General features: G+C 42.8%; 1 long non-coding RNA gene across 2 annotated transcripts in view; it reads left to right on the forward strand.

The window, feature by feature from the left end:
- LOC131424972 (uncharacterized) overlaps positions 1–10,339 on the forward strand; it is a 31,150-nt gene extending 20,811 nt beyond the window's left edge. For both annotated transcript variants that reach the window (XR_009228691.1, XR_009228690.1), the window contains exons 4-5: positions 7,047–7,199; positions 9,906–10,339. This is a non-coding gene — a long non-coding RNA (uncharacterized LOC131424972). The remainder of the gene's footprint in view (positions 1–7,046; positions 7,200–9,905) is intronic.
- The last annotated feature ends 13,588 nt before the right edge of the window (positions 10,340–23,927 follow it).

Consider the following 23,927-nt stretch of genomic DNA (forward strand, 5'->3'; position numbering starts at 1 on the left):
CATTGAGGGTTTTCACAAACCTCTCCAGCTGATTTTTAAAGTTGAGGACCACTCACCTTAGCTGAAAAGATTCAGTTCTTTCCTCTTTGATTGACATTTTCCCAGCCCCACTTGTGCTAGAAGAGTAGGCAGAACCCTTGCATTTGAATACAGCATGGAAATTTCCAAAGATTTAAAAAATTTAAAAAGAAAAGAAATAAACACCTAACACATGAAGTACAAAGACATCATTCTGGTACAATGATTGTCAGCTTTCTCAAGTCTGAAAGATAAATATGCCATTACAGCACAATAACCATAGTATTAGTCTAAAAAGTAATCTATAAACACAGAGGCATGAGAACATACTTCTCTCATGCTCATTTTCTCTGCTTCCAATTTTCCCTACTCTAATCAATCTCAAGCATTAGTGGCAAATTAATTTGCCTGAAAAAAATTAGCTTTGAACATATCAATCCCTTTATAAAGCACTCCAATACCTCTTCATTACTTACAGGAAAAAAAATCCAAATTTCTTTCCCAACTTTCTCCACAATATTCACCATTCCAACTTTACTTACTCTAATTCTTTTCACATGTCCCGTCTTCTGGGGGCTATGCCCATGCTAGTCTTTACCATTGGTTTCTTCCAATTCCACTTGGAAAATACCCTCATCCTTAAAGTTTCTACTCACACAGGCTTCTCAGGATCATTTTAGAAGCTATTCTTTTCATACTGTTAAATAATGTAGTCCTTCTGTAGTCTATAAATCTGCCTTAAAAATAATAAAAAATTTTTACATTAATTTTTTTTGGTTTATAAAATTACTTCTTTCAACCATTCAACATTTACTGAGCACCTGCTGAATGGGTTTTGCATGGGAGGTGTGCATGGACCACTGAAGACATGGTCCCTACCCACAATAAGAGTCTGAGCAGGACAAGGACTTTAAACAAATGCCTTTATTATCTGTAGTTATGCCTGGAAATTTTACGGGGAAAAGTGGGTGAGTCACTATCATACTCTAATAACAAAGTTATTCACCTTTCTAAGTTAGGAAAGCAGTTGAGCCAAAGCCAAAGAGGCCCCTCATGCTAAAGAGTTGGTCTTGGAAGTAAGTGAGTTAATGGGACACAAGACCCTGCTTTTAATAAAACCATCTTGCAGAAGATAGGCTGGGGAAAACCAGTCTATTGCTTCTGTTAGCAGGAGATTTAGCGCTGGTCACAAGCGGGTCTTCCATAAGCCTCTTCTTACTGATCAAATGATAAGGGAAGACTCCACATGATGCATTCATCTACTGAAGGGTATCTAGGTTGGTTCCACAATTTAGCTGTTGTGAATTGTGGTGCTATAAACATTTATGTGTCTGTGTTTACTATAGTATGCTGTTTTTAAGTCCTTTGGGTATAAACTGAGGAGTTTTTCCATTCCAAGTTTTCTAAGGAATCTCCATACTGCTTTCCATATTGGTTGCACCAATTTGCAGTCCCACCAGCTATGTATGAGTGTGCCTTTCTCCCACATCCTTGCCAACACTTATTGCTGTTTGTATTCTTAATAGCTGTCATTCTGACTGCAGTGAGATGGAATCTTAGTTTTGATTTGCATTTCTCTAATTGCAAGAGAGGTTGAACATTTTTTTCATAAACATTTTTTTCATTTGTTGATTTATTGTCTATTTTCTTCTGAGAAGTAGGTTCCTTGGCCCATTTATTGATTGAGTTGTTTGTTTTTTGGTGTTAAGTTTTTTGAGTTCTTTATATATCCTAGAGATTAGTGCTCTATCTAATGTGCATATGGTAAAAATTTGCTCCCATTCTGTAGGCTCTCTGTTCACTTCACTGATTGTTTCTTTTGCTGAGAAGAAGATTTTCAGTCTGAATTCATCCCATTTATTGATTCTTGATTTTATTTCTTGTACTATATATACAATGGAATATTACTCAGCATTAAAAGAGAATAAAATCATGGTATTTGCAGGTAAATAGATGGAGTTGGAGAATGTTATGCTAAATGAAGTAGGCCAATCCCCCCAAATCAAAGGCAGAATGTTTTCTCTGATAAGTGGATGCTGATCCATATGAAGATGAGGGGGCGAATGGGAGGAATTGAGGAACTCTAGATAGGGCAAAGGGGAGGGAGAGAAAGAGACAGACATGGGAGTAGGAAAGATGGTGGAATGAGATGGACATCGTGGCCCTAAGTACATGCATGAAGACAGCAATGGTGTGACTCTACATTGTGAACAACCAGAGGCATTGTGTACTATGAATTGAAATGCACTCTACTCTCATGTATAACAAATTAGAGTAAATAAATAAATTTTAAAAGACTCCACTTGACTCTTTCCGTCCTGTGGAGAGTAAACCCTCCTGGTTAGAACCCAGGAGCAACCGGGCTGTGGACTGTGTGGGGTCACTGACATTAAATTTGTTATCATCTGCATTGTCCCTCATGTATGGCAACACAGGGCACAAAGAGTCCCCTGGCTTGTCACCCAAGTGGAAGCCTGAGGTGGGAAGGAAGAGGGACTAGTATTCTTTGCTTTGTCCAATAAAATAAGTAATAGACTGTCCCCTTTTACTTTCAAAGTCCCCATTGTCCTGAGCCCGTGCAAGGAGTTTGGGGAAAAGTTTAACTCTTGATTTCTCTAATTTCAAAAATCAATAAGACCTTTCACAAAACATTTACCATTTTATACTTTCCATTTGCTTCTGTAAATACATTTTTTCACACTTGTACCAGACCACTAGACCCAGAAGCTCTTGAAGGCGAGATCAGAGTGTCTCCGTATTCTTTAAAAACACCTACTACGATTTTTGATGCAGAAGGTATTTGACAGCCATTGTCACAGTCAGAATATGAATGACAATGGCTCTATTAGTTGTTAAGGACAGCAAAATAGCACAGTACCACAAGCTCAGTGGCTTAACCCAAAGAAACAGGCCTCAGTTCTGCAGGCTGAAAGCCCAAGCCAGGGAGTCGGCAGGGTGGGTTCCTTCTGAGACTGGGAGGGAAGAGCCTGCTCTAGACCTGACCCTTCACTGGCAGAGGCCATTTTTCCCTTGTCCCTCTTCATGTCACCTTCTCTCTGTACACGTCTCTCAGTAGAAGTTTCACTTTTGTGTAAGAAAACAGTCATTCCAACTAAGGCCAACTCTAATGACAACACTTTAACTTAGTTACCTCCCTAAAGATTGTCACCAAATAAGGTCACATTTTGGGATACTAGGGGCTAGGGATTTCATATGTAAATCTTGGAAGGAGTCTCTAAGATTCCATATGCCCTTCTTTTTTCCTTTCATTGTCCACTTATCAGAAATGTCCTAGGCAAGACTATCATAATAGAACTTCCTTCATAAGGAAGATATTTTCTGAGCTCTTCCATGTGGTAGTCTGGACCTTACGTGACCATTGAGCACTTAAAATGTGGCTACTGTGGCTGAGGGTTTTAATTTTCAATTTATGTTAAATTTTCTTATTAATTTAAGTTTAAGTAGCTACCACATTGGACAGCACAGATCTAAAGATTGGGAGGTTGAAGTAGCTCATCAAAAATGAAGATTTTGTATTCTGTGATTTGCAATAGATGCATCCTATGTGAATTCAGACTTACATGATTTTTAATATTGGATATTAAGTATGAGGACTGTGAACCCCTTGAGGGATATGAATGAGAGGAGGCAGGAAATGGAGGTTATACCATAGGGGCCAGGTGGTGGGTGATCCAAGCAGGTGACCTGCCTGGAAGAAACCCTGGGGTACTGCTCCCTCAGTGGTGGCACCTGGGCTCTTAGTCTGGCCAAATGCTGGCCTTAGGGAGGACAGTCCCAGTATTGTTGATTTTCTTAAAAAAAGAAAGAAAAAAACCCTGGAAATATAGATTTCCATGTGGACTCTCTTAATTTTTTTTTTTTAATTTGGCAACTAACAGTATTCTTCAGGCTGTCTAAATCTAGTTAAAGCAAACACCATTGAAATTTTCTGTTGGCAAGAAATAGTCTTGAGTCTCCCAGTTTTCAAGGTCTATTTTGAAACAGAAACCTCATGGAGAGTTCCTTTGAAGGATTTTCCTTGATTGATCTTATGAATCGAACATTCCAAAACTCTCAGAAAACATCAAGTATTAAACATTACCTGCAAATCACGAGGCCTTTTTAGATATTCCAATTCATAGAGCACAACGAGAGACATTTGAGATGAAGGAATGGTGAATTTTAGGTTCAGCTTACTTCCAGAAGCTTCCAAAATCTGCACCCCGTGGTGATGTTCCCAGGACTGACAGATGCATTCCTGTCTCTCATCTTTTTCACATCAATTTAGTTCAGAGAACAAGAGAAAGTGTCATCTTAAGGGAGATTGGCAGCTGCCAGCTTTGCAGATGCTCAGATCTCTTTGACACACAGGAGTTCTTTAAAAACTCATAGGGTGATAAGTTGATTAAGTTTATCTCCTATGAAAACATTTGTTTTCACTTATTTTTTTAAATTCATAAAGTTAACTAACCTTCTAGCATTCCCTGAGTACCTGCTTCATGCCATGTCATTGACAACATGCTAGGCACAGCACACAGGCCAGGTGGGACATGATCGCTGAAAGCTGAGCACAGCTGAAGTGGATGGGGCGCACAGGTCCCTGGAGGCATTGGCCCCATGATAAGAAGTGCTGGGGAACAGCAGCACCGAGTGCTGGGAGGCCTGGAGACCGAGGCTCCGAGTGTCGTGTTCAGAGTGAGTGGGGGTGATGGAGTTAAAATCTCAGAGCGGATGCAGGAGGGTGAGGCAGGCAGGAAAGGGTGTGAAGGCCTGGGGGAGGGGACTTGGCAGTGTCTGGGAGCTGAATTGGACTGTTTTTGCTGACCGTAGTGGAGAGGAAGGAGAGGGCCCTACTGAGGCTGACCAGGTTGTATGGGAAGAGGATGCTCTAAGATACACTCTGTGGCCCAAACAGCAGGCCCTATGAGGCCCCTGGAGGGGGTGGGAGGGAAGAACAGGGCTCCTGTCTAGGAAATCTAAGTCAGAGCTATTTCTCCGTGAAGTTTAGAACTTTGTGCAAAACCCAAGACACCAGCGCAAACTTCCCCTGTGCTTGGATAATTGACATTTCATGGTGGGTTCTCAACAGGGACAGTTTTGCTCCCTCTTCCCCATGTGTGGCAATGTCGGCAGACATTTTGGTGTCGTGCTGGGGCTGGGGCCACAGCTGGCATCTGGTGGGAAGAGTCCAGAGATGCTGTTGAGCAGCCTGCAAATGCACAGAGCAGCTCCCTGCCCCCAGCCAGCACACAGTGGCAGAGAATCGTCGGTTCCAGAACATCAGCAATGCCAAGGTTATGAAACCTGTGTTGAAGCTAACATCAAAGGAAGCTGTCATTAATGGGACACAGGAACAACAGCAGGCAAGGGTGTCAAGAAGTGGGGAGCCGGGGGCAGTGGCTCAGGTTTATCACGAACTGTGCAAACATGAAATGATATTAAAGTACAAAAATTATGTTTGGAACTATTTGCTTCTTTCTTCTTAATCTATCAACTGTACTAATGGTGTCTTCCAAACATCTAGCCTTGGCTGATCAGTCTTCTCACCATGACTGGGTGTCTGCTCCACATAAAAATAAGTGTTTAAATTATTGGTGAATAAATAAATGGATATAGACATTTCTACACAATGAAATTTTGTGTAATTGCAGTAACTATTGAGCTGCTAATTTGTTCAAGGCACTTTCTGTGCTTTGATCTAATCCTGACAAAGCTGTGTAGGGAAATTATTAGCTATAACTTACGGAGGAAGAGACAGAGCTTTGCCCAAAGTCAAATAACAGGAGACTCTCTTCGATACCACTGTCTGTCCCCTTTCTTTGCTCTCAAAGTCATTTTGCCACAAGAATCAGATGTAAACTAAATTTAATTTGTATCCATCCGTAGAATCAGATGTAACTGCATTTATGAGAAATGTAGACAAGAGAGATCAAAAGTCTCAACTTCCGTTTTAATGCATGTTAATCAAACCCAAGGCTAGTGGATTGATTCCCAGGATATTGGAGGTCCAGATTCTCTCTACTGTATTTTATCTTTCACAGAACTTAGTTGCTAGTCTCAATGTTGCCTCATGGTCCATTGTATCAGCTAGGGTGCCAACCATCACACCAGCCAGAAATATTAAGGAAGGGTAACCTAGAGCTATGGGTCAACCCTCCTACTTGATTCAGTGTGTGCGTTGGTATGGCCACTGGAATTTCCACCCAACTGCTTTGCCTTACATGTCTTTGACCTCTCCTCTACAAAGAAACCTCAAAAATACCACTTTTGTGACTAAGAGCACACGGCATATACTGAAGAGGAGTTCTGCCACCTTTCCTACACCCCAGCAGCAGCTGGCACACTCAGACGGAAGCTTAGCTGTTCCTCAAGTGATGGAAACCCCCCCAAAGAGAAAGCAGTGTGACAGGTAGTGGCTGTGCCTTGATGTGTCGGGGCTCATAAAGCCCTTTAGGACGCCACACTGCCTCCTCACAGCTAGATTTCAACTAGGAGGTCTTCACCCACCTGTTGTGGCCATCTCTGCTCACCAAGGCCGGACCTGCCCTCCTCCTGCACCTCTTCTCTTTGACACCCTTCCAGCTCCTCCTTTGTCCTTCCATCTTTTGCTTCTGGTCTGCTTCCATGTCTTTTTTTGTACACGGAGATTCTATGAAGTGTTGCATGGAAAGCTGTCAGATGCTCCTCGTCCACCTGTCCTTCTTATCCTTTATTACTGCAGCTTGTGGAAATCTGACCTTCATCCTTCATCCACCTGTCCTGCCCCACCTTGAAGGATTATAGCCACAATCTAGGCTGACTCTAAGGCAGCTGGGAGGCAGATCTCCCGGAGTTCTCTATTTATCAGCCTTTCATTCATTCCTTTTTATTTCCATCTTTATTGAACCTCTACCATATGACAGGCTTTTTAATATGCTCAGCAAGTTCTCTATGGAATAAAATAGATAATTTGTTTCTTGTGATGCTTTAATTTTTTAATGGAGAGAATTCACAGAAATCTTGTTACCATCATTTATTCATAATCACAGATTTTGATGAGAATCACAAAAGAAAGGGCGATGGGAGAACATAAAACAGGAAGTCTGCAGGATCCAGGGAACGCTTCCCAAGGAAATGACTGATGAAAGGGATGAGGAGAATGGAGTTACACACTAAAGATGAAGCGGAGCATCCCAGCAGAGGTAAGGAAGAGGTGCCAGCACTGTGAGGTGGGAACCCGCCCAGTGGAGAATGGTCAGTCTGAGCTGCTCATTATTCTTAGCTCACAAAAGTCTCTGCCTCAGAGAAGTCATATTAGAGTGAAGTGTATTAACACTGCACACAGACCAGTAAGGTGCTTCTCAATACTAATCAGCTGAATGGAGAAGTAGGGTATTTGTTTGGAGAAAAGAGTGAGTTGGAAGCTGGGTGCCGTGTCCTATGCCTGTAATCCCAGGGGCTGGGGAGGCTGAGGCAGGCTGATCATGAGTTCAAAGCCAGCCTCAGCAAAAACGAGGCACTAAACAACTCAGGGAGACCCTGTGTCTAAATAAAATACAAAATAGAGCTGGGGGTGTGGCTCAGTGGTCAAGTGCCCCTGAGTTCAATTCCTGGTACCAAAAAAAAAAAAAAAAAAAGAGTAAATTGGAGTTCTGAGAAGGCTAGTGGTGCTGGAGAGATCAACGGGAGAATGGAGGAAGATGAATTCCGGGCAGTAGTTCTCACCAGGGCATTTGGGTCTTGAAGTAATGGTAAAGCTTTGCAGAATCACTGGGGGCCCCTCGGGGTGTTGTTAGTAGGACAATGTCATAGACTGATTCACACCTTGGAAGGATCACTTTGTTCACAGAATAAATAATAGTAAGGGGTCAAGGTGAAAGAGAGGACGCCGTCCAGGTGGCTGGTGTCAGTCAAGGTCGGACAGTGGCTTGAACAAGGTTTCTTATCAGAGGTGGTCCGAGATGGTCATATCTGGAACATTTTTCCCAGATCTATGAATAGGACCCATGATGGGACTGAGCAAAGATAGAGGTAAGAAGAATCCTCAGTGTTCCTTGTCTGCAAGGGAAGTAGCTGTGGCTGCTCACTGTGAAGGCAAAGAGTTGGTGGCAGCGGTTGGGGTGGATGGGAGCAGTGATAGTTTTTCTGTGGACAGGTTACGTTGAGAACATTCTAGTGGGAAAGCTGGTTTGGTGACTTTAGATTTGAGTCTGAAGCTCAGCAGGGGATGCACATGAGTCGTAGCTGTAGGTTCAGAGACTGGCAAGTGACCTGGGGAGGGAAGGCTGATGCCAACCCCGAGGAAGCACACTAGCCTTATTTAGTGATCTGAGGAAATAATCCACCTCTTTAAATCTTGTTTTCCTCACCATAAAATGGAAGACGTGACCACTGATCACAGAACATGGGAACGACTCCGTGGGACATTTCACATTGTCCTCACTAGTACCTTGCCCGTGATTGCTCTCCCTATACCTCCCCTCCAGCGTCTGCACTCTCCTGGGTCAGGCAGCACGAGATCTCCAGCAGGGAGATGTTGATCATCCAGGGACCGATTTCAATGGTAACTTAATAGATTAAAGGACATTTTTGGGTTTCCGTACATTATGAAGTCTTGAATGAATCTTAGGTTAAACGTGTGAAATACATAGTGTACGGTCTGCACCTTGACATCTCCAAATGTTTTGCAAGCAACGTGCAGCAGCTTTCTTGGGCTTCAAAAGCTTCAGAAAAACCCACTGCCTCTGAAGTGATGTGAGAAGGGTTGATGGAACTGGAAACAGAAAGGGGTTCAGGCCCATTGCGATGCCGTGTGTGAGATAAAGGATTTCTTCAGAAAGAGTCTCCCCCAAACCTTCATGAAGTCAGTTTCCTTTTTATTTCCCCTAATCTCTTCCCCAAACCTGGTTGGTTCACATGGGCTTAGATGCTAACCCGGCTCCCCATCCTTTGCCTCACACCCCAAATTCTATCATTCGATCTTGCTCAAAATTTGGATTCTTGCCTACAGCAGTCTCCGCCCAGAAAACCTAATGAGCAAGCAGCGTGATGAACCAAACAAAGCACACTGCATAAATCTATACATCTCCTGCTTTGCTGAAATTTAAATGTTTAAAATTTAAACATTTGGGAGGAATAAAAAAGAATTATTCCCCATATGCAAGAACCAATTGGTTCTAAGGGATCCAAACAGGTTGTAAAAACTGCTGGGAACTGGTTCCAGGAGGAGCAATCTGAGTGATAATGAGACATTGTTCCATAAAAGAGGGATGATTAGACAATTGTGGCGGTGTAAAAACTCATTGGCAAGGCAATTTGTTCTCAGTTGGAACAAGGCTATCCTTAAGTTGCTTTCCCCCCCTCACCAGATCCCAAAGAATGTTACATAACCCAGTGTTATTACTGAAGTTTATTCTGTCCACAGAGTGGGAGATAAGTGAAAAGTTGGAAGCTTAAGAGGGAGATTTTTTCACTTCATAAAAGAAGGGAGGCTCAATTGGACTGCTAGAAAGATTCCTTCTGTCCAGTGGGGTGTGCACTGTCAAATTGCAACTCACAGTGAAAGCCACGCAACAGAGAAGTTTCTGTGATCTACAGCATTGCACCAGGGACTAGCCCAGGCTGGCACAGATAGATGTGTCTGCCCTCTGCACAGGAAAGTAGAAGTTGTTTACCTCACAAAGCCTGGATCACATGAAGAATGTATCAGAGGAAGCAAGAATCACAGCTAGATGAAGCTATGATTGATGATAATTGAAGTTGAGCATAGGGAAAAATTACCAGCCTGTATCGTAGCGTTCATATTTCTATAAATCTTTTTCTAAATTGTGATGTATCACTTATATATTCTAGTAATGAACAGACAGATAATTTATATTATGCCCTTAATGCAAAGATATCTTTTTCAGGGAAACAGAGACTGGTTCTGGAGCTGGGCTACTCAGACCTGCTTAGCCTTACTTTTGGGCCTGGGAAATTGGACTGAAGATACCACACTTTGTTTCATGAGAGTTTTCCAACTTGTGTCTTGGAAAAATATGTTTCTTCTAGATAGGACGTGCAAACCTTAATAAACCTAAATCCCATCGACCGTCTCAGCCAGCTAGAGCAACGGAAAGCAGTACAGTAGAGCTGCAGTACTCCAACTATGATCTGTGGACAGACGTCAATGAGAAAAGCACAGAAAAATTGAAAGCAAGCCTTTAGAGACTCCTAGGTCAATTTGATGTTGCCATGATTTCTAAGTTGTCACATGAACTGGGACCATGCAGCACCTGCAAGGTTTGAAAACTTAAAACAAAACAAAACAAACAAACAGCAACAACAACAAAAAAAAAACCCAGCAAACAAAATCCTGGCCCTTCATCAGAGAGTGTCAGAAGAACCAAGTGCTATGTGCTGTTTGTTAGCTGTATGACTCCAAGGAAGCAAATCACCCTCTCTGAGCTTTAGTGGCCTTCCTAGAGCAGGAGCTTAGGAAATGTTTAACCTCTCCAGTTGTTTGTGTGATTATTAAATGAGGCGATTTATTTAAAGCATCTGCTTCTCAATAAACAATTCTTAGTTCTAGTTGCTCAACTTGTGCTTATAAAAATCATTTGATCATGACAAAAACTAAGTCAGATAGAAAGGATCCTGAATGTGTACATCAGTCAAATGAGAAGAAACTCACATTGTGCATTTTAGTCCCAGCCCTCGTCCCTGAGGAGTCGGACACATACCTCCGATGTCTTTTTATTAATATCTCATTTAGCCAACATTCTATCACAGAAGCCGGTCTATCCCCCATGAGCTGCACTTTAATTTTTCTATTAGCTTATTAATGGGATTGGGGAGATGGATATCATTTAATGAGACATTTCTCTGTCCCTATGAAAAGCGCGACAGTCATAAATTAAAGAGGCCACACATTTGCATCCGGCTGAGGAGGTCATCGGCTGCCTCTGATGAGATGATTTGTAATCCTAAGTGTCCCGTTGCTCGAGGTCTGGGAAGTGAGGAAGAGAGAAAGATAAACTGATGTAGGGGAGGAAAAGGGAGGAGGCAGAGCCTGTGTGGGGAATGCAGAGAGGAGCTGGCCCCTGGTCTCATGTGAGGAGGCCGGGGGCAGCCAGGCAGAGCAGCAGCCGGGTTCTGGGGTCAGGGGTTTCAACGGGGCACTGTTCTCATCTCGAAAGAAATGGTGAACGAGGAAAGGACGGGGACTTTTAATACAAGAATGTCCAACCGAGATCCTGGGGCTTTCTGGGGACATCAGGAAAAGCCTCAGGGAGGGTGTGCCTGTCTTAGGTCAGTGCCCTTCAAGAGATCCTGCGTAGGGACTCACTTAGGATGCACTCTTAGGGGAGTGCAGGGATGCAGACCAGGGCAGGGGAGGCAGCTATGCAAAGACATGACTTCAGACTGTCCCGGAGTCCTCGTGGTCATTCCCTCTCCTTGGGGGACCACTGGCCGTGAGTGGGGGAGGACTGTGTCATGGCCTCCTCCTCGTCTCTGGAGGAAGCTGCTCCTGAAGAGCTCTCTGGAAGGAAGTGGTTAGCAGCCGAGGCCTGCGGCAGGCAGGTGAGTTCACCAGCCCTTCCGTGGAATTGGGTGGGGTGTTCGCAGCACCTGCTGTGCGGGCATTTGAGGTGATTCTTTTTCTGTAATGGGATGGAGGAAGACATAGCATTCCACAGAGAAGGAAAACACGTGCAAAGGCCCACGGCAGTTGGTGGGACTGGTTGGCCATAGTGGGTCAAGCATTCAGGTGCACTAGCTTATTAATGGGATTGGGGAGATGGATATCATTTAATGAGACATTTCTCTGTTCCTATGAAAAGCGCGACAGTCATTCAGGTGCCAAGCATTCAGGTGCATGAGCTGGGAGTGTGGGGTACACCACTGAGCACATGACCTGCAACATATTAACTTCCAACAAATGTTAACGATTATAGGGGCTGGGGTTGTGGCTCAGTAGTAGGGCACTCGCCTAGCACGGGCGAGGCGCTGGGTTCAATCCTCAGCACCACGTAAAAATAAATAAATAAAGTAAAGGCATTAAAAAATGTTCATGATCATAAAGCTGGGAGTGTCGACTGATTTTGAACAGCTTGAATTCTGCTCCAAGGTGTTTGGATTTTATACAGAAATGATGATGGTGGTGACGATGATGATGGTGATGATAATATAACACTAGCAGCATCAGAAGCAATTAGAACTAGGATGTGAAATGCGTCCAATAGACACCTTTAAGAAAGTAGGAGTCTTTCGTCTGTGCTCGAGGAGGATATTTTGTTCAGCCCCGTGGAAGTGGATCAGTGCTAGTGAGAGAATGAGAACCAGCTGGGAGGCCACTTGAAAAAGCCTAGGTAAGAGACAGGGTGGCTTTGAACTTGGTGAAAACTATGGGCCAGGAAGGGAGTGAGCCAAGAGCAGGACAATGCCAGGAAGGGCCCACAGCGTCAGGGCTCAAATTGCAAGTGCGGGTGACCCAAAGGAGCCCTTCCAAATGCTCGTGTCGGGAACTGGGTGGAGAGTGGGATTTTGCTCTGGGTTCAGCCTTTTAGCCGGAAAGTAGCTTCTTAAGATGCAGCTGATTCCTGATTCGATGATCTTGCAAGTGAGCCTCCTCTGTTGCTTTCTTTGAGTTTCTGTGCACTCTCATTCATACAAAGGAGGAACACAGGCACAGTCCACTCTTGTCATCCGCTAGAAGAGTTTTTCGATGAAACTCTCCAGCATAGTATAATTGCTGTTTCTGCCAAAAGCCCATCTCTATGCAGAGTGACATTGGCTACCCTCCCCTATGGAAATGGGGGGAACCTGCTGATTTAAGTTGGTATCAGAAAGGCCTCTGGTGCAGCCCTGCTCTGGAGAAAATCAATAGACATATCTCAATAGATAAATACAAATACAACAGCCTGCTCCACTGGGCTGTTTACAACTGTCTTCCGAAGTAAAATGGTAAAAGAAAGACTCGTTCCCTCTAGATCAGACTGAGTTAGGTTTAATGGTGTGGCAGCTCTTCCAGCTCCACCATTTTGGTTGTGACACCCCAAAAGATGTTAAGAACAGAAGGTAATAGTCCCAACATTTGAGGAACAGTCTCTCTGAGGCAGGCACCATGTTTAACCACTCCATGTGTGACATCTTATTTAGATGTTATAGTGGCCACCTGTGGCAGCTACTATTACAATCCCAATGTTATAGACGGTGAGACTGAGGATTGACAAAGTCAAAGAGAAAAGGAGGTGGGGGAAGTACTGTGATGAGCACCCCCACGTGCCTGGTTCTCAACTCCGTGAATTCTGTCCCTGTTTCTTCTTCTCGCTCGTCTTTAATGACATCGATCTTTTGACATTCAAAACAAATGCCCACCTGGTCATTAAATAGCCACACCTGGTCATGGAAAGCTCTCTCTGTTTTCTCCTCTCTCTAGTAGCCAGTGAACTAACATGATGTTCAGTCCTCCCATGGACCCTGGGGACATGATCCTCTGCCCTTCTCTACCATCCTCTGCTGGTTCAGTGCGAGGGATTCACATCCCCAATCACAGTCAGAGCATGAATCGTGGCAGCTGTTTCATGCTTCTGTGTCTCCACCACAAGATCCATCAACAGGCCAACACAGCAAGGGCCAAGAAATAGATATTGTTCTCTTGAATCAAATTTTTATGAAGTAACTGAAATGGAGCTCTACAAATCTCTTTGCCTGTACTTTTCTCACTGTTGAATGTCGACAAGCACTTAGGCTAGAAGAATTCTTAGTTCATTGAGAAATAACTAACAACATTTGGAAAATGGCATCATATGTCGTGTGATATGTATGGACTTAAAATGTTATACACTCAATTAAAATATTTAGATACACGTGTCTTGATAAGGCTATATGTACACTTATGTTACGATTTGACCTGTGATACATGTCTATTAGGAGCTAAGCACTTTACTGGGAACTGTGACATGGCAACAACCTGTTGGGGATGCAAATCAAGTCAAGATGTCGCCTGGCACTTTGCCAGGAGGAGAGGTTTGTGAAGCAACGCCAGTGAGCCATTAATGGTGAGGATTCCTTATTGGATGACTGCTGTATCTAGATGATGTTAATTGAGTCAAGCTGTGTGTAGTCAGTTAGGTATATATACCTCTGCTGTCCCTCAATAAGGCAGTTCTGCTACCTTAGGAGCCCGCTACTTTGAGTTTTCTATCAGTTCCCGCTGAGTTCACTTGCAATAAAGCAGTTCCCGCTTCAACCTTCAAGTTGCTTGTCACCTCTCAGTTATTTTGCCCAGCTGGACTGTGGCAGCAACCAAGCATAATGTCATTTTTATGGGACTTTTCATCTAAAAGTGCCGCAGTCCAGCTGCAGCAAAATAACCGGGGGGTGAAGAGCAACTTGTGTACATTGATACAGCAGGAGACGGAGCCGTTTATTGTAGGACAGGAGGGGTATATATACATTCCACACAGCTTATCTTAACTAACATAAACTAGATACAGCAGTCAACCAATAAGGAATCTCCACACTTAATGGCTCGCTGGCGTTACTTCACAAACCACTCCCCCTGGCAAAATGCCAGGCGCCATCTTGACATGTTTACAGACCCTAACATAAAATGACACAGACCAAGTAGATAATTGCATATCTGTACCATTTTAGAATTTACTCATGAGAATCCAGCTGTGGTGGCTCATGCCTGCCTGTAATCCCAGTGACTGGGGAGGCTGAGGTAAGAGGATTTCAAGTTGGAGGTCAGCCTCAGCAACTTAGCAAGACTGTGTGTCAAAAATAAAAGGGCTGGGGATGTAGCTCAGTGGTAAAGCATCCCCGGGTTCATTCCCCAGTAGTTCCTCCTTGGGAAAAATAAATAAACTACACATGACAAATTAACGTGTTGGTACACATATTGTGTTAGATAAATACAAACCCACCTAGATATATGGAATATATAATACATTTTTATTCTATGCATTTGAAAACACTTACTAAAATATTTGCTATAATATAAGATCATCCATCGTGGTACCATATTTTGGTTTTGGAGAAAAAAAGACATTATAGAGTAAAATCAGAAAGATGTGCACCGCTTCCCAAAATTGAACTTCCACACGAGTTCATTTGCACCATAGCCCCAGCAGTTGCTAGGAAGGAACTTTAACCTCATTTAACCTCCACTTAATGTCACTTATAATATAGATAACAATGATGTCCACCTCTTAGAGTTCCATACGGATTAAAAAACACACTGAATGCTAAAAGCTTGATTCAGGCACACACTGGAAGTCCTCATCCCGTCCACTATTATTATTAAGGAGGGGTGTGGGGAATAGCAGCCAGCAGTGGTTTCTGTCTGATGGCTTTCTGCCGGAGACCTGCTGGAGACAAGCTCCAAGCTCTTCATGTCGTGATCTCTCCAAACCCCAATGAATGTGTGAGCCAAGGATCTGTCTTCCTGACTGCTTCACCTGTCCCTCCTTTATTAGCATAGTGACAGCACTTTAGGTGGACGAGAAATGTCTCTGCTTCCCAACAGACAGAAATTTTCTTTTCCTAAGCACCTTCCATAGCCGAGAAGGTGACCAGATACTAAGGAGTGTCCCGGACAACAGAATACTGGGTCCAGAACAACTCTTGGGGCAAAAGGTAAATCAATGCCGTTACCTGGCTGATGGGCTTCACATGATGCAAACAAAGAACCAGAGTTTTCTAGTTAAGCCTAAAAATCAATGACTACTTCCAGTAACCAGAGAGGTGAACTGAGTTCACTCCAGAGAAAGTTCCAAAACACTCACTGATATGTATTGGCTCCTGCTGCCCAGGAGATCTAGCCTCTGAATAGCCATTTACATCTCTTGTAAGGCAATTCCCACTTTATAAACAGCTGCTGTTTTGGTTTGGGTGTGCAGTATCCTCCAAAGGGCTCATGTGCTGGAGGCTTGGTCCTCGATGCAGCAATGTGCAGAGTGGGGCTGTGGGAAGTGACAGGATCATGAGGACTCTGACCTCAGCAGCAGATTAGTCCACTGATAGCTGAGTGGTGGAGACTGTGGGAGTTTTGTTGGAGGAAGTAGTCACTATGGGCATGTCCCTGGGCACAGTATCCTATCCCTGACTCCCACTCCTCTCTCTCTGCCTATGCTACCATGAGCTGAGCAACCTTCCTCCTCCATGGTCTTCTGCCATGATGCGCTGCCTGCCTCAGGCTCTGAGCAATGCAGTAGGTCAACCAGGACTGGAAAACTCTATGACTGTGAACCAAAATAAATCTTTCCTTCTTCCAGTTGTTTTTCTCAACTATTATAGTCACTGGGATGCAAATCTGGCTAGCGCAGCAGCAGGTGTGTGTGTGTGTGTGTGTGTGTGTGTGTGCGTGCGTGCACGTGTGCCTTGGCTCCCAGCAATTCCGAGGAGGAGGTCTTCATTCTAGAAATCCCTATGTTTCTGTGTGTGGGCCCAGAACTGCCACATAGTAGGGATTCAACAAAATGTTCTTACCATTTGTTGAGTGAATCAAGAAGTAACTTTGATCAAGAGCAGCTCTGTGTTGTGCAAGTTGAATGAACAGAATCTGGCTGTCGCATCTCTTTGCAGATGGAGGCCTGAGTCACCTCTTAAATGCAAAACTCTTTCTGCCTCCTGGAGCCCAAGTGAATCTCCTGTCATGAGCTTCCTCCCTCTCCATGCAGCTGACTCATTGTCACCTCTGAGCTACTTCCTTCTAGACCTGTCAACTGATGCAGCCCCCCATGTCCTCCTCTCACCCCCAGCCAGTCATCTTTCAAACTCTGGAGGAAAAGCTGCAGTTTGTAACATGTCCATCAGCATCTTTAGTTCCTATGGACCACCTCTCTTACCAAAATCTCTACTGACCATCTGCCGCAATCCCATGTCCAGCATTTAATAATCTAGAGCATTTTCTTTCCTGCTTTGTACCTGAAATTGCATTTATCCAGTGAGAATGCAGGCTTCTTGCAGAGCCAAAATTATTCTACCTAGAACTTCCACGCAACTTTTCTATAGTAAAATACTAGCAAAATACAGCATGGAGAAAAAAGTGATTATAGATTTACTGGAGATTATTTCCCTGTGTAGAAATAAAATGGTTACATAACAGAAGAAGCAGAGAGTGAGAGAAGGGTGTGTGTGGGGAGAGAGAGAGAGAGAGAGAGAGAGAGAGAGAGAGAGAGAGAGAGAGAGCAAGAGAGAGAGAGAGGTTTGCCTAAAAAATAAGATACCCCAATTCTTTTGCCAACTAGTGTTCTTGCTAACAGTCTTTCACTCTTGATCTTGAAGCTCCTTATTCAAGCATAGAGAGCCTATCACAAACATCTACATAAATAATAGATGCTAAAATGCTTTTCTGGGCCACAGACGTTGACCTTGTTTGATAATCAATGATGGACTCCAATACCCTGGAACCATGAGAACCCAGCTTTGTGCCCTTTCCACTAGTCTACATTTATAAGTTCTGTGTTTGAAAGCCTGAAATTTACCTGAATTTCTCAGTGAAAGAATATTTTCCCCTGGGGGCTCCAATATTATGCTAGAAATGAAATTTAGTATGGCAGGTATAGTAGAGATGAAAGAGGGTCCTCACTCCAGCATTATAAAGAAAACCCAGCTTTTGCCCTCAAAGGTTGTTACTGACATATCCCTGTTTTCTCTGTAATTTTTCAAAAGCTTGCTGTTGCCAAAGGGTAATGCAACATATCTAAGATTTAGTGAACACTTACTATGTGCCCAGTTTTCTTCTAAGGACTTTACTTATATTATGGCATTTAGTCCTCAGAAGCATACCTTGAGCAAAGAGCTGTGATTATTTCCATACTACAGATGTGAAGACTTAGAGCAGATAAGTTTTTGGAGAGGATAAGTAAGTCATTTAACCTCCCTACTAAGTGACAGTGTTGTGATCCCACCATCAGGAGTCAGAATCACACCTTGTGCTCTAAATCACTGTGATAAACAGACTCCCTGATGGTGAGGTCATGAAGTGAAGTACCCCTGGTTTTCCTTCCTCATCAGTCTTTCCTAAGGAAGCTGCATGTCACGTTTTCCTTAGAAACCACTACTCCTAAGCTTCTGTCCACACTTTGTTTATAGCAACTGATTTAATGATGGTCTTTTGACCCAAGTTCAGTGTGAGATTGATTGCCAACATGATCCCGGGTTTTCACCTACCTGCATCCCTGCCCTTTATGATGTCTCTGCAGCTTTCCCCATGATATTCCCTGAGTCCTCTCAATATGGATGAGTCCTTGTGGCTTAATTTGGTTCTGTGATGCTTCTAAGTCTAGGCCGCAAGATTTCTTGAGAATTTCCACCTTAGAACCATAGCATTGCTATGATAAGTAACTGGGACAAGCTGGTAGAAGAAGAGAGACACGTGGATGAGAACCTCATTTCTCTAGGTAAAGTTACTCAAGTACAGCCAATCTGTAATGTCCCAAACATGCAGAGGACCTGGGCATGGTCACCAGAACCTCCAGCTCTCTCAGAGATGATTGAGCCCAACTGAGACCAAGGGAACCACCCACACCTTCTGCAGGCGTGTGAGCAGTGATGAATGATTATTGCCTTATAAACTGTGAGTTTGAGTGATGTTTCATGAAGTAAGAGTTAACTGACACATCTAGCTAGAGAGATCTTCTGAATTTTTTGGTGTAGCTACTGGGAAAGAAATAATAATTATTGGTTGATATTATTAAACAATTAGGACTTAATTTGAATTGTTGTTGGTCATTTATACCCGAGATGAGCTTGCTTTAAACAATATTAACACAGGAAAAAACAGATATGAAAAGTTAAGGAAACTCATTTTTTAAAAATTAATTAATTAATTTGTTCTAATTTGTTACACATGACAACAGAATGCATTTCAGTTCATAGTACACATATGGAGCATAAGTTTTCATTTCTCTGTACACAAAGTATTTTCACACCATTTATGTCCTCATCCATGTACCTAGGGTAATGATGTCCATCTCATTCCACCATCTTTCCTACGTCCATGCCCTCCCCCCTTCCCCTCGTTTCCCTTTGCCCTATCCAAACTTTCTTCATTCCTCCCTTATCCCCCCACCCATTATGGATCAGCATCCACTTATCAGAGAAAACATTCAGCCTTTGTTTTTTGGGGATTGGATGACTTCACTTAGCATGATATTCTATAGAATATCCATTTCTAGAATATTCTAGAGAACTTCATCCATTTGCCTGCAAATGCCATGATTTCCTTCTTTTTAAGTGCAGAGTAATATTCCATTGTGTATATATACCATAGTTTCTTTATCCATTCATCTATTGAAGGGTATCTAGGTTGATTCCACAATTTAACTGTTGTGAATTGTGCTGTTATAAACATTGATGTGGCTGTGACCTATAGTATGCTGTTTTTAAGCCCTTTGGGTATAAACTGACGAGTGGGATAGCTGGGTCAAATAGTGGTTCCATTCCAAGTTTTCTAAGGAATCTCCATACTGCTTTCCAGATTGGTTGCACCATCAGTTCCATCAGCAATGTAAGAGTGTGCCTTTCTCCCCACATCCTCGCCAACACTTATTGTAACTTGTATTCTTAATAACAATTTTGACTAGAGTGAGATGAAATCTTGGAGTAGTTTTGGTTTGCATTTCTCTAATTGTTAGAGATGTTGAACATTTTTTTCATATATTTGTTGATTGATCGTATATCTTCTTCTGAGAAGTGTCTGTTCAGTCCCTTAAACTATTTATTGATTGGGTCTTTTTTGTTTTTGTTTTTTTAGTGCTAAGTTTTTTGAGTTCTTTATATATACTAGAGATTAGTGCTCTATCTGATGTGCGTGTGGTAAAAATTTGTTCCCATTCTATAGACCCTCTCTTCACCTCACTGATTGTTTCTTTTGCTGAGAAGAGGCTTTTCAGTTTGAATCCATCCCATTTATTGATTCTTGATTTTATTTCTTGCATTTAAGGAGTCCTGTTAAGGAAGTCAGGGCCTAATCTGACGTGATGGAGATTTGAACCTACTTTTCCTTTTGTTAGATGCAGCATCTCTGGTCTAATTCCTAGGTCCTTGATCCATTTTGAGTTGAGTTTTGTGCATGGTGAGAGATAGGGGCTTAATTTCATCTTGCTGCATAGGGAAGGGAAACTCATTTTTTGAGAACGTGCTTTGAGTACCTGGATGCAGTAATACCTGAAGACAGTGTAGTCTTGAATTTCAGTGTAATGTGAAGTTAAAAATCCTTTTTTTTTTCTTAAAATGGCTGGCTTTGGGGCCTTCCCTCTGTAAACATTCTTACCACTGTAGGCTTTCCAGCAGGTTTTAATGTACATCAAGTGCCTCGTCTCTCTTGGTCCCTTGTAACATTCTCATCCTAGAACATTCTTTGCTCATATCTTTACCCATAGCTTTATCATTTGAAGTCAAACCTTCCTTCATCATTTTGAAAGTGAGATCAAGGGATAGGATACTAAGAATGGAGTCGGAAGAACACTATGTTTTAGAACAGATGAGAACCAAGGTCAGCATCATTGATTCACTCATAGAACAAGGAATTGTTGGTGACTCCCTGTGTGTTCTCTGGGTCTTGGGATGACAGAGAAGACAGACAAGGGTCCTGCCTACAGGAAGCAGTTTTTCTAGAGAAGGAGGAAAATATAACAAAAGAATTTAGAGGCCAGGTGATTTCAGCTAAAGATTAATGTTTTAAAATCAATTCAGCAAGATGGCGGTGAGTCAGTGACTTGTGGAGTTGGAGTCACGGGCAGTGGCTCTGGGGAGTGCCCTTGAACAGAGGTCTGGCGGCTGAGAGGAAGTGGGCCTGAGCCATCTGGGAGAGGAGGCTTCAGGCAGAGCTCAAATGCCATCAAAGAAGGCTGAGACTCTGGGCGGTGAGGACAAAGATCAAACGCAGTGAAAGGAGGTGGGCGTGGGAGGGGTTGGCAGGACACAGGCCAGGGAGCTGGCCAGGCTTCAGTCCAGGGAGAAGGCAGTGTTCTGACTGTAGTTTGAGTGTTACACAAAGTCCCTGGGGTTTTTAACAGGGGACTAGCAAGAACCATTTTTGGTTTTAAATTGTAGAAACTACTTGAAAGGCGAATTATAGGAGCAGGAGTGACCACAGGGAGACACGTGTAAAGGCTTTGTGGCAATTCAGTAAGATAACAGTGGACGCTCGGACCATAGAGGGAGCAATCCTGACAAAGAAAGATTTGAGACTCCTATACAGCAGACAGACGGAACCAGGGATGGCCAGCGTAGCATTACTGCACACGGACACAAATGCACACACGCACAGACACACACACATACACACACATACACACATACACATTCACACTAACCAGGTTGAAGGTCAAATAGTATCACGTAAGAATTCAGAAATGGGTATTCCCCCCCCCTTTTTTTGATACTTTAACAAGAAATAAATGCACAAGAAATATCTAAGACACATTCAGGCTCATTTATACATATAAATTTAACTTTATTTGGATAGTTACACTCTGCATGTAATTTTCTCTTTTTTTTTTACTTGATGCTAAATGTATATATGTAAAATGCTTTTATTGAATGCCTACTCTCTGCCAAAGACTTTTCTAGGAAAAGAGAGTTAAGCAGAGAGAGAGAGAAAAAAAAAGGACCAAAAATCATAGATCTCATTGAACATACATTCAGTTTGGGAAGGGAAAGAAGAAACAAGACAATTATAATGCGTAGGTTCCAGGTGTTGATTGAAAGTACAGGAGAGCATGGGGAGGGCTTGACATTTTAGAGATGGAAGTCACAAGCATATTTCTATTATCTTAAATAATTAACCAAACATTTTAATGATTCCTCAATATCCATTATGCTAGCTAAACTTTCAAATCCTATTTTTAATGACTGCATATATTCACTGTATTCAATATTCCTATCGAATTAGGACACTTTTATTGCTTTTAATTTTCTCTACTATAGATAATTATGGACAATTCTCTACAGACACCTAGATTTCTCATATTCCCTTTGGCATGAAAGTACTTACGGCTCTTAAAAAACTGTACCAAAATGCCTTCCTGGAAGAGGGCCCCATCTGTATTCCGAACATCATTATTTAAAGATGACTTCCTGTTGAACACTAACTTGGGGCTTTTGTTTCATGAGACAGCAGAAGCCGGAAATATCGCCACAGCTGAAAGGACAAAATATTTGTTTATTTTTGAATAAGAGAAGCTACAAGGTCCCTGAACCTGAAATCAGCATTTTTAAGCAGAGAAGTTGATACTCAGAGGAGAGAAGCCACTTGGCCATGTCACCAGAGAATTGCTCACAGAATCTGGACAACACTCTACATTATCTAACTTACAGTCTGAGATGCCTTTCATTCCTTAATTTGATCATTTTTGCCAAATGGACAGACTTCAAAGTGTCCAAGAGAATTTCTTGTATACGCAGAAAGATCATGATTTAATAGCCCCTGAAGATCCATGCACCCACTGGATGCAGTGGTGCACGCCTGTAATCCCAGCGGCTTGGGAGGCTAAGGATTGCGAGTTCAAAGTCAGCAATTTAGTGAGATTGAGCAACGCAGCAAGAGCCTGTCTCCAAATAAAATATGAAAAAAAGGGCTGGGGATGTGGCTCAGTGTTTGAGTGTGTCTGGTTCAATCCCCAGGAGCATTAAAAAAAAGAAAAAAGAAAAAAAAAAAAAAGATGCATGCATGCACCCGGCACTCCTTACAGTTTTTGTGGAATGCTTCGTGCAGCTGTGGTGTTCAGTACCAAGGAGAGCTCCAGCAAGCATGTGGCCCCTGATGCTTTTCAGACTCTGAAGCTTATTATCCTGAATAATTTCATATTGCGTGCCTTTGTTTCTGTCCCTAGGGAAGACCTTTATAAACCTTAAGAGATCTGGCATGTTGATGCTAGTCCTGATCCCGTAGAATAGCAGCATAGACCTAATCTCAGAAACTTTTAGCTGTTCCACCCTTTCAGGGCAGGCCACTGAATTCTATGTAGCTAAATGCATGTGAGTAGAAAGGCAGTGTGCCACCTTCAGCTCTGGGACACAAACCTGGTATGCACTTTCCTCTAAGGTCATTTCCATTGGTATATTAGAACTCAGCTAACTTGGAAGTCACATGTTGTACTGGAAAGGTCTGTTACAAACCTAGTCTTTAGATGACTGAGTGGAAAAGATTCACTGCTAACCTAGTTCTCATGAGAAAGAAGCAAACATCGTGTGTGTGTGTGTGTGTGTGTGTAAGCTGTTGAATTCTTGAGTTCTATTTGCTATAGTCATTCACAGTAGTCACAGTAGCCAGCTTTTTGTTGCTGTTATAAAAATATTAGACACAAGCAACTTAAATGAGGAAAGATTTATTTTGGCTGATGGTTTCGGGGGATTCAGCTCATGGTCAGCTGGCTCCCAGACAGAACATCATGGCAAAAGGGCACAGAGTAGGAAAGCTGCTGAACTCGTGACAGCCAGGAAGCCGAGGGAGAGCAGGGACGGGGGAAGATGAACCATTACAGGACATGCCCGAGTGGTCTACCTCCTCCCACTAGGCTCCACCTCCTAGTGTCCATTCAGCTGTCACTGGATTCACCCATTGATGAAGACAGAGCCCTCACAAGTCAGTCCCAAAGCCCCACCTCTGAACACCTGGGGCTTGGGGGACATTCCAAACCTTAATAGCAGTTTACGCTACTCCATCCTACTATGGTTCTTTCCTTCATGAATATAGAAGTTTTCTGTATTCATGGGAAACCCTCCTAAGAGCTGATAATCTCAATGGAGTCTATTTATCAAATTCTCTCTCCCATTACGCTTCCTTTGTTTTTCGGGAAGGTACCTGAGCTCTTAATACGTGAAAGTAGCACCCACTTAACAGAGCATGTTTGACTTTTCTCCCTTGCATACCCCTCATCCCAACGACCTTAAAAATGTCTTATCTTTCCCTTCTTTCTTCTGTTAGAAGAGGT

The sequence above is a fragment of the Marmota monax genome, unplaced genomic scaffold, assembly GCF_021218885.2.
Source record: "Marmota monax isolate L192 unplaced genomic scaffold, Marmota_monax_Labrador192_F-V1.1 WCK01_AAM20220418_F8-fsc00003, whole genome shotgun sequence".
Classification (NCBI taxonomy): domain Eukaryota; kingdom Metazoa; phylum Chordata; class Mammalia; order Rodentia; family Sciuridae; genus Marmota; species Marmota monax.